At 51.0% G+C, this 16,368-nt stretch overlaps 1 protein-coding gene across 8 annotated transcripts in view; it reads right to left on the reverse strand.

Annotated features, from left to right (window-relative positions):
• LOC122707548 (calmodulin-binding transcription activator 1) overlaps window positions 1-16,368 on the reverse strand; it is a 659,030-nt gene that overhangs the window by 152,105 nt on the left and 490,557 nt on the right. The window lies entirely within an intron of this gene.

Here is a 16,368-nt window from a genome sequence, read left to right on the forward strand (position 1 = left end):
CCTGCTGATGTCATGAGGGAGGGACATAAAGATTTCCCATCTGGGCCTCCACCTTCAGGAAACACACACTTGGAGGGAGGTGATGAGACTGGTGTGATCAACAAAGAATGTGCAGGTGTTTGGAGGAAAAGAACATCCAGGGTACAAGAGGGCTCTTGGACAGAGAAGGGGGTGTGGGGCTGGGAATCTTTGCTTCCCACAAGTCTCTTCCACTGCCTCATACTCCACCTGAACCTTGTCTTTGAAATGCCTTATTAAGTGACAAAGGGCAGTCATAGCCCCCTTAAGTCCCAGCAGGATGGCTCCAGCCCTTTGAGCACTGGCTTGGCTTGGACTCTGGGCTCTAGAAACGTCAGGATGGCCACGCCTGGCCAGCTTCCCTCCAGTGCCCCCTCAGCGAGCTCCAAGCAACACGGGCTGGCACTGTCAGAGACTGAGGTGGAGCTGGGGGAAGCACAGAGCCGCGAGGACCAGGCAGCCACACCAGGGATGGCCCTGGGGGTAGGGGTGCAGGTGAGGGGCAACCGGAGGCAACAGCAGTCCTGGCTCTGCCCGGGTGCCCAGGCACCTCTGGGGAAAGAAAGGCACCTGACAGGTGAGGCCAGAGCAGTTTCAACTGCATACAGTTTTTGTAAGACTCTTGCTTGTGATTTGGACCCATCCGTGGTGGGCCACCCTGGACCTCCTGTCACATTCCCTGTCGGGCACAGCCAGCCTCCTGCTCGTTCAGGTTCACCCCGATCAGGCTCAGGCCCTGGCACTTCTCACATCTTGCTCGTGATCATTTTAGGGAGAAAGCGAAAACCTACAGCTGGGCTTGAATCCTGCTTCCGGGGGCAGAGGTCAGCTCTGGAGAGTGCAGTTTCTCTGGCTGCGTGTGCCTCCTGTCCTTGGGGTCAGGGTTTGACCCTTTGCTGCCTATGACACTGCTGACAGGCTCCCTGGGAGGGGCTGCACCTCATCACTTTAGAACCGCAGAAAACGGAGTGTTTAAGGTATAAGGGATCTAACCGGCTGGTCTCCTGCCTTATTCCCATGCCAAGGCTGGTGGGAGGGCTTGGCTAATTACGTCGGATCAGCCTGGTTCACTGTGTGTCCCCAGAACTCAATAGCTAGCTATAAATGCCCTTCATTTGACCCATATTTGTTAAGCATGAAGTGGGTTTCTGGCACCACGTGTTCATGAGTGGCAGCCCCACCCTCCTGAGGGAGCTGACTGTGAGAAAGGCAGATGGGGAGGTGGGCAGCAAAGAGAGCCCAGGGCTGTTGCCTTCTTGGAGCCCCTGACTTTACAGTCTCTGCACTGAACTAGCTCTGTAGGCATCCAAGAGTCCTCACCTTGTCTGTTGATGCTGTTGTGTGTGTGAGTGTCCATGTGTATACTGTGTGCTTTTCTGTTCACACGTGTGCACAAGAGTGCCCATGCATGTCTGTGCATGCATATGTGTGTACATGGGTGCACTGTGTACACGTGCACTTTCATATGTGTGCATATATGTATGCATGAGTGTGCTGTGTGCTCACACACTGCACATATATGTCTGTGCATGCATGCATCTGTGCATGAGTATACTGTGTATATGTTCACTTTCATGTGTGTACATACATGTGCATGGGTGTGCCGTGCGCGTGTTCATGTATATGCATAGCACGCCTTGCATGTATGCCTGCATGTGTGCGCCATATGCATGTTTACACATATGCGCACACATGCCTGTCCATAACATGTGCGTGTGCACTTTCATGTGTGTATGCATATGTGTGTCTATTCACACCCGTGCACACATATGCCCGTGCATGCATGTGTATATGTGTGCTATGTACATGTGTGTGCACACACAACTGTTCTCTGCACTTCACACTCTTGGAGGGTGGGGCTGAGTCTGCACCTCATCCCCTGCCCCCGAGGGGTCCCCATCCCAGTGTTTGTCAAGAAATGTCCCCATGAACTTGCTCAGCAGCCAGAAGCAGCTCTTGGAATCCACTCCCAGAAAGGCAGAGGCCTGAGTTGAGAGCAGGGCAAAGAAGGCTTGGGGACCACCTAGCTTAACCCTCTCGTTTTACAGCCCAGAAAAGAAAAGAATAGGTGAGGTAAGTCATGTCATGTGCCTGGGTGCTCAGTCGTGTCCGACTCAGTGTGAACCCCTAGGTGTGAACAGTCCCCTGGACTGTAGCCCACCAGGCTCCCCATCCATGGGATTTCCCAGGCAAGAATACTGGAGTGGGTTGCCATAGTGAATAATAATAGCTACCATGTTTTGGCTGTTCCCATGCACCAGGAATTGTACCCCCATGAGCTCACTCATGTTCACGGCCGCCCTGTCGGGGAGCTGCCTCATCTGGCTTCACAGGCAGGAAGGGAAACTTGGAGAAGCAAGCGACCTGCTCAAGGTCACAGAGGCTGTCAGTGGTGGAGGTCCAGTGGAAACTGAGGGCCGGAGCTCTGACATTCTCTGCAAGGATACTGGGCAAAGGGTAACAACCCGCACCCGACCTCAAACTCCACTCCCGGCTGGTGCAGCCTCCTGGCTGCGTGCACCTCCTCTCCCTGGGGTCAGGGTCTGACTCTCTGCTCCCCATGGCCACTGCTGACAGGCTCCCTGGGAGGGGCTGCTCCTCATCACTTTTGAACCGCAGAAAAGAGAAGATTTGAGATACTAGGGATCTAACTGTGGTCTCCTGCTTTAATCCTACAGGGGAAACCAAGGCCAGGGGAGGTCTTGGCTAAATATGTCAGATCAGGCTGGTTCCTGTGTATCCCCGGAACTCAATAGCTGGCTGTGAATTCGCTTTACTTGACCCGTGCTTATTAAACATGAATGAGGTGTTTAGAACCCCGCTCTTCTCCCTGTTTGCACTCGGCTTGGTGGGCGGCAAGCTGGACTGGGGCTGCAGGGAGAGCCCTGAACATCCCCGAGGAGCTCGGAGGCCAGAGCCCAGACGCCCTTCCCACTGCCACTCGGCTCCCGTGCACAAGGGCTTTGATTTTCCGTTAACACCCAAAGTTGATCGGAGCCTCATGAATCATTCATGAAGAGGCTCCAACGAGATCATTATTTTGAGTGTTGAGTGTCAGGAAAACAGTGTCTGACGGGTAAACATGATGTCTGATGACAGAACAGCCGATGGGGTCACCCGGCAGCCGGGCACCTGCCACGCTGTGGGGAATTTTTAAACATTAAAAAAAAAAAAATCCAAGCTAGGCTCAGGGAAGAGCAGCAGACTCATCACCAAGCCTTTGTCTGGCGGCTCCCCAGGCCAGGAGGCGGCGGGTAGCGGGCAGGGCTGGGGAGGGCACAGAGCATCCTCGTCCAGGAAATGACTCAGCGTGGCCCCCGGTTCCCAGTCACTGTGGCTCGCGGCCCTGCAGGTCCCAGGCTGCGCTGCCAGCCTCCCTGCCAACACAAAACGCCAGCCTCTTAGTCAGGCAGCCCCTGCCTTTGCTCTCTCTTAGGATTTCCCAAAAGACCATCCTTTTGGAAAAAGCCAGGGAGGCCTCAAGTGCCTGTCCATCCACCTTGGATCAGGAAAGGGTCTGGCCTCTGCCTGAAGGCTGTGCAAGCACCTGGCTGGACCAGCTCGGGCCAAGGCCCCGGGGGCTCTCCCAGGCCTCTGGCCGTGTCGAAGCCACTTTCTAGCAGATGACAGTTTGTCAATAGCTTCACTACCTGCATTATTTAAGCAGAACAAGGTGAACCTCAGCTGTACCCTTGAGCACAGATCAAATTGATGGTCAGACTGAACGCTACAGGCAATTAGGTTTTCTAAAGAGAAAAAGGGCCAGAGGGGACCCTACTGGCTCCCTTCCCTGCTGCCAGCCCTTGGCCCTCCACCCTCCCTGGTCATCCAGTCCTGTCCCCAGGCTGTCTTCTGCTCCTTTGGGCCCTGGATTTCATGAGGGGAGGGGGGTACTTGCTCCCAGAAAAGAGTTCCTTGGGCCCTGAGAATCCCCCAGAGGAAGGTCCAGGAGGCTCAGCCCCGGCTCTCTTCCCAGCATTTCTGCAAGGATTTTCCTGGCTGCCTCTCCTTGCCTCCCCAATTGTCTCCTCACCTCACCTCTCTCAGGACCAGGCTCACGCTTGGCCATCGTGGGCTTTCTCTTCTCTTTACAGATCCCCTTTGACCAGGCTTATTCCAGGTGAGCACCAGGTATTGCACAGGTCCCCCTGCGAGGGTCACAGCCTGACCTAGAAGAATTGATGCTTTGATCTAGCTGAGGACTTGGTCCTAAGAGGGATCATGACAGCTCAGAGCTGGGAAGGCCCCCTGGGGTCATCCAACCCTGCCTCCAATGAGCATAGACACCTTCGACTCCACCCGGCAGGCTCCTCTGCTTCATCAGGGACAGGGGCTTGCTCCCTCACACACACTTGCTCCCTCACACACTCATAAGGTTCCACCCAAAGCACTTGGAATCATTATCATTAGAAAGTTCTTTTATAATGAGGCCAAATCTCCTTCCTTAAAGAGTCTGGAATGATTTTGTCTTTCACATCCACACAGAATAGGAACTCTATGCCTTGAGATATGAGAGTCCTTCAAAGATCTGAAGAAGATTCATGTCACTCATCCATCCACACATTCATCCATCCATCCATCTATCCACCACTCACTCACTCATCCATCTACTCATCCATCCAATTTCCTTTCCATCTATACATTTATCTATTATCTTCCCATGTGTCCATCTATCTACCCAACTACTTACTGATCCATCTATCCATCCATCCACCTACCCCTCTATCCATCCATCAACCCACATATTCACCCTCCCATCCATCCATACCCTCACCTATCTATTTTCACATCTACCTGCCTATCTACCTAGTCACCCAACCCTCTTCTATCCATCCACCTACCCATTCATCTACCTGTATATTCATCCATCCATCCATTTGTCCAACCAATCATTCACCCATTCATCCTTTCTTCCATTTGACATGCATTGAGGAAATGCTGCTACCACTCTGGGTATTGAAAGATGCAGTCTCTGGCCTCAAGGAGCTTACACTCATAGTGCTGAGGCAGAATTACAATGTAGCCTCTTGCTAGAAATGTTTGTTAGAAATGTTGTTGTTCACTCACTAAGTGATGTCCAACTCTTTGCGACTCCATGGACTACAGCACAGCAGGCTTCCCTGTCCCTCACTATCTCCCACAGTTTGCTCAAACTCATGTCCATTGAGTCAGTGATGCCATCCAACCATCTTATCCTCTGTCACCCTCTTCTCCTCCTGCCCTCAATCTTTCCCAGCGTCATGGTCTTTTCCAATGAGTTGGCTCTTTGCATCAGGTGGCTAAAGGATTGGAGCTTCAGCTTCAGCATCAGTCTTTCCAATGAACATTCAGGGTTGATTTCCTTTAAGATTGACTGGTTTGATCTGCTTGCTATCCAAGGGACTCGCAGGAGTCTCCTCCAGAACCACAATTCAAAAGCATCAGTTCTTTGGTCCTCAGTTTTCTTTATGATCCAGCTGTCACATCCGTACATGACTACTAGAAAAACCATAACTTTGACTATATGGACCTTTGTTGGCAAAGTGAAGTCTCTGCTTTTTAATGCACTCTCTAGGTTTGTGATAGCTTTTCTTCCAAAGAGCAAGCGTCTTTTAATTTAGTGGCTGCAGTCACCATCCACAGTGATTTTGAAGCCCGAGAAAATAAAATCTGTCACTGTTTTCATTTTCACTATAATAAAGGAATGAAAACAGCATCTAAGGCTTTTGTTGCTCAATGTTCTCAGTTTCCTCCCCATTGGTTCTGAGGACTCCAGACCCCTTCTCACCCTGAACAACCTTCTTTGATGACTCCTGGTTTAGAAACTATTCTCTTCAAGCTCAACACAAAAAAATGGTGTTGGGCATTATCTGGTCTACAGCCAGTCTTCACTGGTTATGGTCAAGCCAGGCTTAAGCCCAGGGAGTGACTCTTCAGCTCAGAGGGTCTGGCAGGATAAAGTCTCCTGCAGTTTAAGGGGCATTCTCATCACCAGGAAGGGGGAAATGTTTATGCCATTAACACAAACATTCTCTTCCCATCTCCTTTGTAGATCATGTCTGGTTGCTTTCCGACACACCAAAGAACATTTCAAATGAGTCTCTGGCAGGCTCAGCTGGGAAGTTCTTTCAGCCACTTAAAATCTCAGCCTCTGAATGTGAGGCACACTGGTGGTAATTGTTCAAGAAAATCAAATGAAAGCAGATATAGCAAGTTTCTGGTTATTTATCAGCCGCAGATATAGGCCACTTTTCATCATGCTGAGCCTCAAGAAAAGATAAAAGCAAGAGAATTGATCTGACCTTCTATTGTGAAAGCGTCAGGCATTGCCGGTGTCCAAGTTCCATCATAAAGGAACCACTTCCTGGTCTGTGACTTGTCTTGGGTGGCAGCTGTTGGGTCTCAGACCCTTCTCCAATCACTCCCGGGTGGGGAGGCGGTGTGGTAGACATTGACCTCTGGCATCACTTTTTCTGCTTCCTTAGAGCCCCCCAGAGGCACCTGTGAGCTGCAGCCTGGCAGGAGGGGCTAGGGATTTGGACCTGGGTGGGATCTTGCTTCAGGATCAAGGCTGGGGGCCTGTCTATGCTCCTATCACAACACTGGCCTCTCTTCTCCCAGACCATCCAGGACAACCTCCTTACTCTCTGCCCAAGGGCTTTGCTTGAGTTATATGACTCAGAGGACACTGGAATTCTGATGCAGTGCCTATCCTTTGCTGAAGTCCAGGCACAAGCTACCCCTGAGGGTGGGAGGTCAGGGGTGGGAGAGAGGCAGACCAGGCAGATGGAGGGCCACCATGCCCAAGAGAACACAGTGTTGGTAGAGGACAGCCAAGGGCACTTGGCTCTTACCCCCCCTCCCCCGTCCCCCGGGGTGGTTAATATCATGCATAACTCGTCCATTCCATGGGACATAATTATTTGGTCAAACACCTGTCGAGACATCACGATGAATGTATTTTTTAGTTACTTTGGGTAGGCAGATCAGCCTTCATGATGTGAGTAGGCCTCATCCAACCAGCTGAAGGCCTTAAGAGAAAATGACCAGGTGGCGCAGTGGTAAAGAATCTGCCTACCAGTGCAGGAGATGCAAGAGATGCTGGTTTGATCCCTGGGTCAGGAACATTCCTCAAGAGGAAAGTGGCAACCCACTCCAGTATTCTTGCCTGGAAAATCCCATGGACAGAGGAGCCTGGCAGGCTAGTCTATGGGGTTGCAAAGAGTTGGACATGACTGAGCCCACATCCCAAGGGAAGGAAGAATTCTGCCTCCAGTTGCCTTTAGATTCAAGATAGGCATATCAACTCTTCCTGAGGTCTCCAGCCTGCTGGTTTGTCCTGTGGAATTTAGATTGCCAGCCCCACAATCATGTGAGACAATTTCTTTTAAAAATTTTTTTTATTGGAGTATAGTTGCTTTGTAATATGTTAGCTTCTACTGTACAGCAAAGTGAATCAGCTATACATATACTTACAACCCCTCTTTTTTGGATTTCCTTCCCATTCAGGTCACCATAGAGCACTGAGTAGAGTTCCTTGTACTCTACAGCAGGTCCTCATTAGTTATCTGTTTTATACATAGTATCAGTCATGTATATGAGTCAATCCCAACCTCCCAATTCATCCTATCCCCTTCTTCCCCCTTGGTATCCATACGTTCGTTCTGTATAGCTGAGCCTTTATTTTTTAAGATAAATCTCTCTCCCCATATATATATATACTGTTTCTCTAGAGGACCCATCCACCCAGGAGGAGACTCGTACCATACCCCACTGACTCCATCAAAAGCTCAGAAGTTTCCCCGTTTAGTCCAGGATCTCTCTTCTTTCCTGGGCTGCACTTGGGACCACAGTTCAGTTCAGTTCAGTCGCTCAGTCGTGTCTGACTCTTTGCGACCCCATGAATCACAGTGAGCATGCCAGGCCTCCCAGTCCATCACTAACTCCCGGAGTTTACTCAAACTCATGCCCATCGAGTCGGTGATGCCACTCAGCCACCTCCTCCTCTGTCGTCCCCTTCTCCTCCTGCCCCCAATCCTTCCCAGCATTAGGGTCTTTTCCAATGAGTCAACTCTTCCCATGAGGTGGCCAAAGCTACTGGAGTTTCACCTTCAGCATCAGTCCTTCCAATGAACACCCAGGACTTATCTCCTTTAGAATGGACTGGTTGGATCTCCTTGCAGTCCAAGGGACTCTCAAGAGTCTTCTCCAACACCATAGTTCAAAAACATCAATTTTTTGGCGCTCAGCCTTCTTCACAGTCCAACTCTCACATCCATACATGACCACTGGAAAAACCATAGCTTTGACTAGATGGACCTTTGTTGGCAAAGTAATGTCTCTGCTTTTTAATGTGCTATCTAGGTTGGTCATAACTTTCCTTCCAAGGAGTAAGCGTCTTTTAATTTCATGACTGCAATCACCATCTGCAGTGATTTTGGAGCCCCCAAAAATAAAGTCTGACACTGTTTCCACTGTCTCCCCATCTATTTCCCATGAGGTAATGGGACCAGATGCCATGATCTTAGTTTTCTGAATGTTGAGCTTTAAGCCAACTTTTTCACTCTCCTCTTTCACTTACATCAAGAGGCTTTTTAGTTCCTCTTCACTTTCTGCCATAAGGGTGGTGTCATCTGCATATCTGAGGTTATTGATATTTCTCCCGGCAATCTTGATTCCAGCTTGTGCTTCTTCCAGCCCAGCATTTCTCATGATGTACTCTGCATATAAGTTAAATAAGCAGGGTGACAATATACAGCCTTGATGTACTCCTTTTCCTATTTGGAACCAGTCTGTTGTTCCATGTCCAGTTCTAACTGTTGCTTCCTGACCTGCATACAGGTTTCTCAAGAGGCAGGTCAGGTGGTCTGGTATTCCCATCTCTTTCAGAATTTTCCACACTTTATTGTGATCCACACAGTCGAAGGCCTTGGCGTAGTCAATAAAGCATAAGTAGATGTTTTTCTCGAACTCTCTTGCTTTTTCGATGATCCAGTGGATATTGGCAATTTGATCTCTGGTTCCTCTGTCTTTTTTTAAAACCAGCTTGAACATCTGGAAGTTCTTGGTCCACATATTGCTGAAACCTGGCTTGGAGAATTTTGAGCATTACTTTACTAGCATGTGAGATGAGTGCAATTATGCGGTAGTTTGAGCATTCTTTGGCATTGCCTTTCTTAGCAACTAATCAACCAGTCAATAGTTAAGAGGAAATCATGGTGTTTCTGGCTACTTGCTGAGCACTCACTCTGCTGGACACAGAGCTAACTCTTCATCCTCATCACCACCTGTCCTCATGCCAGTCCTAGGAGGCAGGTGTGTCATTGCTCCCATTTGGGAGCAGAGGAAATGGAAGCTCGGAGAGGTCAAGCATCTTGCCCAAGGTCAAGGGCAGTTGGTAGCTATAGATCAGACTTGAACCCAGCATTGTCTGAGGCCCCGACCCATTTGATGGATTCTGGTACTGGTATTTGTTGGGAGCAGATAGGTGGTGTTAGAAATAAGCAGGCCAGGATCGCAGGGCAATAAAGAGGGAGAAGATGGGACTTCCCTGGTGGTCCAGTGGTTAAGGATCTGCCTGCCAATGCAGGAGACATGGGTTCCATCTCTAGTCCGGGAAGTCCACGTGCCATGGGGTAACTAAGCCTGTGCACCACAACTACTAAGCTTGCCCTCTAGAGCCTGACTGCAACGACTAAGTACACATGCCACAAGTACTTAAGCCCGTGAGCCTAGAGCCTGTACCCTGCAACAGGAGAGCCACCATGATGAGAAGCCTGCACACTGCAATGAAGAGTAGCCCCTGCTTGCCACACTTAGAGAAAGCCTGCACACAGCAACAAAGACCCAGTGCAGCCATAAATAAAGAAATAAATACATTAATTAATTAATAATAAAGAAGGGAGGAGATGACCACAAGGAAGAAAGCCTGGGCTCCCAGGTGCCTAGGGGGACATAGCCGGCCCCCAGGGACATCAGTTCTTGTTAGGAGTTGCCAAGGGCTGTCACCTCGTCACTCTCTCCCACACATTGAGGCCTTGGTGGGGGTGGGTGGGGGGAAATAAAATCTAAAATGCCAAGTGATCCTGGGAAGCCAGGCCCTCACTGCTCATCTGAAGAGTGAGCACCTAGCATGTTTGGGAGCAGGCTGTGCATGGCCCAGGTGAGGGCAGTCCTGGAGCAGAGCTGCAAGTGGACACGGATCCTGAGGGTCAGCCCACGACACACACGTGGTATGAGCAGGCACGAGGGGTAGGGAGATACAGGAATATTCTGGGTCAAGGGCCCTAGCAGCTGTCAAGGTTTGTTCTAAATCAAACAAGAGATGATCCCTTGTTCCCAAGATCCAGGTGGCACCTGGCATGGAGTCATTCTCTCTGAACTGGCCTTCACCCAGACCTCAGTCACACAGCTTGGCTGCGACAGGACAGGCCCGCCCCTCCAGCTCTGTCTTGGATTTCGGCAGGTGGGACAGACAGGCCACCAGCCTATGTGGACTCCACAAGCCCTCCTGCATCAACTTCCCCTGCCCCGCCCGCTGGCTCCTGGGAGCTGAACAACAGAAACAATAGTTGCTAAACCTGCTCAGCTTCTTCTTAACCAGTCTGGGCCTCAGTTTTCCCATCTCTCAAATGGGGGAACATATATCACTGATTCCCCCTCATGGGATTGCTGGGAAGATTAAATGTCTTCATGGTGGAAAGTGTTTGGAGCTCTTCCTGCACAGGGCATCCTTGGAAATGTCCAGGCTCCATGACGCCAAATGAGAACCAGCCTCTAGATTCAGCAGAACTGAGGGAAGAAGCAGCCACCCACCTTCTTTGTTTTAAGAAGAGCCAAAGGAAGGCACTAAGTTTATACATTCATTTTGCTACAGACGGGAGGATTTAAATAGCTTTCTAAAAGGTATTTTTAAAAACTGCTCTTCAATGCTCCATTAAAAGATTCTCTGCCTTGCCTTGGCGTCTCCAGGGCTGCCAAAAATACTATGAAAATTACTAAAATGTAGTCTGCGGTCGGCTCTAAAAGAGTTTGCCAACTGGCTTCAAATAATCTAAAACCTGATCCCATCTGATCTGGAACACAAGAGCTCGCATTGCTCAGAGCAATGATCTGGGAGCCTCGTGGAAGCACCTCCTTACTTAAGAGACACACGTGGACCCCATAGGCCTCCTTCCTGAAGGGCTCTCTTCTTGGCTTATGGAACCCACAGCCGTCCGTTCTCTCCAGCTATCCTCTCCTCCTCCTTCTCCCCCTCCTGTCATCCCTAAATGTTGGGAACTCTCAGCCTCAGTCTCTGCCCCATTCTTTTCTTTCTGGCTGACCTTCACACACTGACCCTTGACTCTAATTCCTAATCTGGACTCAGATTCTGACGTTATCACCCAATTCCAAACCCACAGTGTGCGTGTGCGTGGGCCCACTTGTACAGTTGTGTCTGAATCTTTGCGACCTCATGGACTGTAGCCTGCCAGCCTCCTCCATCCACAGGATTCTTCAGGCAAGAATACTGGAGTGGGTTGCCACCTCCTACTCCAGAGAATCTTCCCGATCCAGGGATCAAACCTGCATCTCCTGCATTGGCAGGCAGATTCTATACCACTGGGCCACCAGGGAAGCCCCAAACCCACAGCATCCCTGCCTATTTGATAAGTGTGGACTGAAGGTCTGTGTCTCCCCGAAATCCCTATGTTGAAGCCCCAACTCCCAGTGTGATGGTGTTAGGAAGTGGGGCCTCTGGGAGGTGACTAGGGCTAGATGAGGTCTTGAGGGTGGGGCCCGTGATGGGATTAATGCCCTTAGAAGAAGGTGAGGCCAGAGGGCTCTCTCTTGCTTTCTCCGCCATGGCCCCCTTAGGACACAGGCAGGAGACAGCCCTCTGTGAACCAGGAAGCAGGTGGCTCCTTGATCTTGGACATCCAGCCTCCAGAACTGAGAGTGATAAATGACTGCTGCATAAGCTGCCCTTTCTGTGGTGCCCTGTGAGGGTAGCCTGGGCAGACTAAGACAGCATGGCTGGCAGGGCAACCACTGCCACCGTGATCAAAATACGGCCAACGTGGCCCTTGGGAGCCCACCTTGGTCTTCTCTTCTGAGCATCTGGCACCACCACTCAGCTGGCTCTTCAGCCCTGAGTCCATCTGATTCCTCTCTTTACCTTATCCTCATGTGCAAGCCTTTGGCAAGTATTGCCAACCTCACCTCGAAACCCTGATGCTGGGAAAGATTGAGGGCAGGAAGAGAAGGAGGTGCCAGAGAATGAGATGGTTGGACAGCATCATTGACTCAATGGATGTGAGCTTGAGCAGACTTCAGGAGACAGTGAAGGACAGGGCATGCTGCAGTCCATGGGGTTGCGAAGAGTCAGACATGACTTAGCAACTGAACAACACCTCAAAACAGATCCCAGACCTCATCCCTTCTCCCTTCCCCACAGCTCCCGCTCTGGTTCGCCTGGTCATCCTCTCACCTCTCAGGATGCTGCCTGTCTCTTCCATCTTGTCTTCTTATTTGCCTTCACCTTGGCTTCTCTACAAACAACCATTTAGCTCTTACCAGCTAGAAGAAGCCTTTAAAATACATCAGCAGGGCCTGTCACTGCCCCGTTTTCAATGCTTCCAAGGCTTTGGCTGAAGTGAAATCCACACCCTGCCCTCCTTCCTGGTCGTCCTCGACTCCCTGCGCCCCCCCTCGCCCCTCCCCCATATTCACTGTCCTGCTCCTGCTTTCTTTCTTTTTCCTTCTTCCCAGCCCAGGTGACTTTGCATTGACTGATTGTTCCCTCTGCCTGGAACATTCTTCCGGGTTACTCTACCACCTCCTAGGAAGAGAAGAAGTCATGGAGAATCCTCATTTTCCAAGGAAAAGGCCCCAGGGAATGCTGGCTGGCCTCAAGGAGGGCTCTCTAGGCCCTACATAAAATGCACAGAATAGAACCCTTCTGATCGGACTCAGAGCTCCCAAAGGCGGTCCACACTGAAATGCCTGCATACCCACTGTCCATTCTCCACCGGTGGGATGCTCACAGGTAGCCAGGCCTCTCACCTGCTTGGTCCTATATCCTTAAGCATCCCTGCCTTGGGCACCAGGAGCGGTCCCCATCTCTGGAGGGGGTTCTGCCCCATTCCAATGGGATGCCACCCAAGTCTCATGTTGTAGCCGTCACCAATGCAGTGCAATATTGATGCTCCTGTTAGGAGGCGGGCAGGCCCTGTCCACTGTAAGGTCCTGGGGACAGCAGAGCCCAGGGGATGTGCTGCAGGGGATCTGTGAGCAAGACAGAGGTAACCAAGGAGGACCATGGCTGCTGCTGAGCCTGTGCCAGAGCCAATGGGGCTGCAACTTGGACCACAGGCAGAGAAACTGCAGATGTAACAGGGGCAGGTGGAAGCCCAGCCATGCAGGGTGCATTTTGGCCAGCGTAGTAATCTGCATTTCTCCGTGAGAGCAGATATCACAGGAGGGATTCCAGTGGCCTCTGATCCCTTGGACAGAGGAGGCTGGAGGGCTATGATCCATAGGGTGGCGAAGAGTTGGACACGACTGAAGGGACTCAGCACGCACGCACGCATTGCTCCCTTGGACATCACTGCTGGGCCCAGGGTTTCCCACCTGCTGTCAGCAGCCCTCTCCCACCATTCGACTGCCTCAAACAATGAAGAACTGATTAGAAGTTTTAATTGTGTCTGGAAACTTGGAGGCCTTGGAGCTGTGTGAAAGGCCTACTTTAAATGTTTTACAATAACAGTCTGTTAACAAATTCCAGACTTAATTTATCCAAGAACTTGTTAAAATTCCCTCTGTGCAGCCACGCAAGGAATGCGATTTTGAAGTCATTTACTTACCAATAAATTACAATGGTCTGAAATCATTAGCAGCAAAGTAAATTGTTTTAATTGATCTGAACTTCCTTACGATCCAGGGACTCCGTTTCTTTGCCGCTGCACTTTCCAAAGGTCTAAAATAACAAATTAATCTCACTTGAATCCTGTCATCTTTGAAGCAGTCCTTCCTCTCAGCCACCAGGAAGGGGGAAGAATCCATGGTGGGAACAGGACTTCCTGCACTGGCCCAGGACTGCCCAGAAACAGTTCAGCCTTGAGGTTTAAATCTAGCTGCAGGTTACCCTTTCCACTGTGGACAAGTCTCAGAACTAACTGGGGTTTATGTTCCTTCTCTGGTCCTAGGCTTAGTCACATACTTTATTGTTATTTATCCAGCTGTTCATTTTCATTTTGTGCAATTTTCTGTATGTCTAGTATGTGTGACTCGTTGGAAAAAACCCTGATGCTGGGAAAGATTAAATGCAGGAAGAGACGGGGACGATCGAGGACGAGATGGTTGGGTGGCATCACCAACTCGATGGACATGAGTTTGAGCAAGCTCCGGGAGACAGTGAAGAACAGGGAAGCCTGGCATGCTGCAGTCCACAGGGTCGTAAAGAGTTGGACACGACTTAGCAACTGAACAACAGTATGTATGACAGGAACAAGAGCAAATATAGAAATACATAAAAAGCTTCGAGTCTGCCTCTAGTGACCTTGATTCCCAGACAGGTCCTTGGGAGAGTCCTGGGATTGTGTGCTAAGCCATCAATACAGTGAAAACCAACCCTCCTCTGGTCTTTTCCCCAGCACTTCCAGAGTCTGAGCCCTGTGTCTGGTCACTATGGGTGTGCAAAGGTGCCAGCCACTTCAAAAGCAGGACCAGAGAGTGACCAGGGCTGCATTTCAGGACTCCTCTGGGTCCTCTCCAAACCCATCCAACCTAACCCTGACCCGGACCCTGACCAGTTGAAGGGGAGGAAGCAGGAAACTAGGGTGACTGCTAGTGGTCCAATCCAAGTGCGGCCAGTGTGTGGGGGTCACCTCTAGCCATAGCCTCATAAACCACCTCCAAGGTTGAATGGGCCCAAGTCACGGTCCATTGTGCAGAGATGCCGGTCCAGAGGGCTGCTGCAGTGGTCCTGGTCTCCACTGCTCTTAATTTCCTAGAACCAGGGTTATACAGGGAGATGGGGTGGACCCAGCATCCATCCAAACTGCACCCCCCCCCCCCCCGCCTGTGCCTAAGTCCCTATTCTGCCCCTGTGGAATACTTTGCTCTTTCTGCCTGGAACTATCCTTCCGCTCAACTCACTGCTCCCAAGTAAGGGGCTCAAGGTGGGCCCTGGGGACTTCCCTGGTGGTCCAGTGGTTAAAAGTCCACCTGCCAAGGTAGGGGACACAGGTTCGATCCCTGGTCTGGGAGAATCCCACCAGCCGCATAGCGACTAAGCCCATGTTCCACGACTACTGAAGGCTGTGTGCCTAGAGCCCATGCTCTGCAACGAGAAGCCACTGCCACGAGAAGCCTGCGCACCGCAGCTAGAGAGTGGTCCCCACTCACCACAAATAGAGAAAGTCCAAGTGCAACCACGAAGACCCAGCACAACCAAAAAAAATTAATTAAAAGAAAGAGCTGCGCCCTGATCAGGCTGGATGATGCCCAGCTGTGTACGCGTCCTCCCAGAGGTGCCCCGGTCCCCAGTGGTGGCGGCTTCTGTTCCAGAGAACACCCCATCCCCACCCCAGGAAGACGGGAGCCCTAGGATGGTCTGCACAGGTGAATAGGGACCTCTGGGTTCAAGGTGGAGATGCCCCAGGACAAGAGTCCAAACCCAGTCCTGTTTCCAGAGCAGGTTTGGCGTGATGCCGCTGGCGAGGTGTGCAGAGGGCTGGCAAATCCCATCCGCACACAGCCGGGCCTCCTGCAGTCAGCGCAAGGGAGGCTGATCAAACAGGAGGAGGCCGGGGCTGGAGCCGCGCCCGGTGTCAGACTATCACAACAGTTTATCTTGCCGCATTGACTGACGGGGGAGCCTCAGGAGAGAACTATGAAATCCACAAGCAGAGATCCATTTACATCCCAGAAATCGCTCCTCTTATTCCCCAGATGGAAGGAGAAGCCAAGCCAGGGCTCTGGCGTCTGTCCTGAGACCTTGCCTACTTTCCCGCTGTCGACAACACAAGAGCAGAGATTTCTTTTTTGGGCCCCACCGTGCAGCATGAGGAACTTTTCCGACCAGGGATTGAACCTGTGCTTCCTGAAATGGAAGCATGAAGTCTTAACTGCTGGACTATCCAGAAAGTTGAAGAGCAGATATTTCTTTTCTAGAATTCTGAGCAAACCTCGTGAGACTAGCCCTGTAGGTGCTGAGCGGCAGAGGCTGGCAGGGTGTCTGCGAGCTGGGTGGAGAGAACCATCGCCAGCACAAGGATACCAGGGGTCTGGCCTCGGGACGACAACAGAACGTGTCACAGACAACTCCCCACTGTCAAACCCAGGAGCACTGACTCTGCACCCATCAAAGTCTGTCTTTTCCTCATTCCC

Source organism: Cervus elaphus, chromosome 14, assembly GCF_910594005.1.
Source record: "Cervus elaphus chromosome 14, mCerEla1.1, whole genome shotgun sequence".
Classification (NCBI taxonomy): domain Eukaryota; kingdom Metazoa; phylum Chordata; class Mammalia; order Artiodactyla; family Cervidae; genus Cervus; species Cervus elaphus.